Genomic DNA, 1,828 nt, shown 5'->3' with positions numbered 1-1,828 from the left:
GTAGGAGACTTGGTGCGTAAGAGCTTTTCTGGAACTGAGCCGGCAGGTTGGAGGGAGGGGTCAAAGTTACATTCCAACTCGATGCCACTTACTGGGACTGATCCCGGTATACTTGGACTGATCCTGGTGTATTGCCTTGTGGCAATGTTTATTTTTCGTCATATACGAATTACAGCAGAAGTAGGACCAATTTCTTTGATTTAACATTCAGAATGCGTTTTTTTTAAATGTCCCATTTGGTTTCCAACTGTCCCTGGGGGAGAAGGCTCCTGACATTTACATCGCCCTCTCGCGGAAACTATACCAAACTAAAATGAAGAATCATAAAATCAGGGAGGACATGTCTGGAGGCCACCACTAGGGGGCGACAAACGCCAACACATTTTGATGCAGTAGAGTCTGAAGCGGCCACACACCGCCAGCGAAGCGCAGTTTCCGCGCGTCAAACGCCGCCCCCAGCACCAATAGGAAGCGTCGCGCTGCAGCACCGCTGTGGTTGTGTTTTGAAAGCAGCAGACCAACAAACATAGTCGGTATAGGCTACCATTACGTTATACGATTTGTTTTAGGACTACATATACGGCCCTGATGCCCGTGATCCTCTGTGCCTACAATGATCGTCACATTCATGCATAGTTACTCATGTCCTGTCAGGCACTTTGTTTGCGGTTTAGTCAGTGGAGTGCGTCAGTGGTGTGTTGTGTGTCAGTGGTGTGTGTCAGTGTTGTGTTGTGTGTCAGTGGAGTGTGTCAGTGGTGTGTGTCAGTGTTGTTTTGTGTGTCAGTGGTGTGTTGTGTGTCAGTGATGTGTTGTGTGTCAGTGGTGTGTTGTGTGTCAGTGGTGTGTGTCAGTGGTGTGTGTCAGTGTTGTGTGTCAGTGGTGTGTGTCAGTGTTGTGTGTCAGTGGTGTGTGTCAGTGTTGTGTGTCAGTGGTGTCAGTGTTGTGTGTCAGTGTCGTGTGTCAGTGGTGTGTGTCAGTGTTGTGTGTCAGTGGTGTGTGTCAGTGGTGTGCGTGCTTGAAGGAGGAGACAGGGTAGAGACTGAATGGTAAGAGATCATCTGATCCCTATTTTAATTCAATAGTTTACTTGTTATCAAATCAGCACACAGCAGCAACATTCTGTATCAGCTGAGACTGACACGCGCTCGTTTGTCATGGACAAAGGTTGGTGCAATGAGAGATGTTTCAAAGTGTTCATTTTGGCAAGCACCATTCGAAATAGAGCCGATCTGTTGTGTGCGTATGTCGTGTGATGAAGGATAAACTGATATACCCATGCAAACCCTGTGAAATGTACACGTATCGTTATTGCGGAGATATTAGGTGTATGCCCCCTGGCTTTGTGTTGTTGTTTGTGGTGTGTTTTGTTGGTACACCTCTGTATGTGTTGTTGTTGTTTGTGGTGTGTTTTGTTAGTGCACTGTGTACACTCTGTATTTGTGTTGTTGTTTGTTGTGTGTTTTGTTAGTGCACTGTGTACACTGTATGTGTGTTGTTGTTTGTTGTGTGTTTTGTTAGTGCACTGTGTACACTCTGTATTTGTGTTGTTTGTTGTGTGTTTTGTTAGTGCACTGTGTACACTCTGTATGTGTGTTGTTGTTTGTTGTGTGTTTTGTTAGTGCACTGTGTACACTCTGTATGTGTGTTGTTGTTTGTTGTGTGTTTTGTTAGTGCACTGTGTACACTCTGTATGTGTGTTGTTGTTTGTTGTGTGTTTTGTTAGTGCACTGTGTACACTCTGTATGTGTGTTGTTTGTTGTGTGTTTGTTAGTGCACTGTGTACACTCTGTATGTGTGTTGTTTGTTGTGTGTTTTGTTAGTGCACTGT

The sequence above is a fragment of the Micromesistius poutassou genome (assembly GCF_964030765.1).
Source record: "Micromesistius poutassou genome assembly, chromosome: 15".
Taxonomy (NCBI): domain Eukaryota; kingdom Metazoa; phylum Chordata; class Actinopteri; order Gadiformes; family Gadidae; genus Micromesistius; species Micromesistius poutassou.
Note: the sequence above shows the minus strand (reverse complement) of the source record.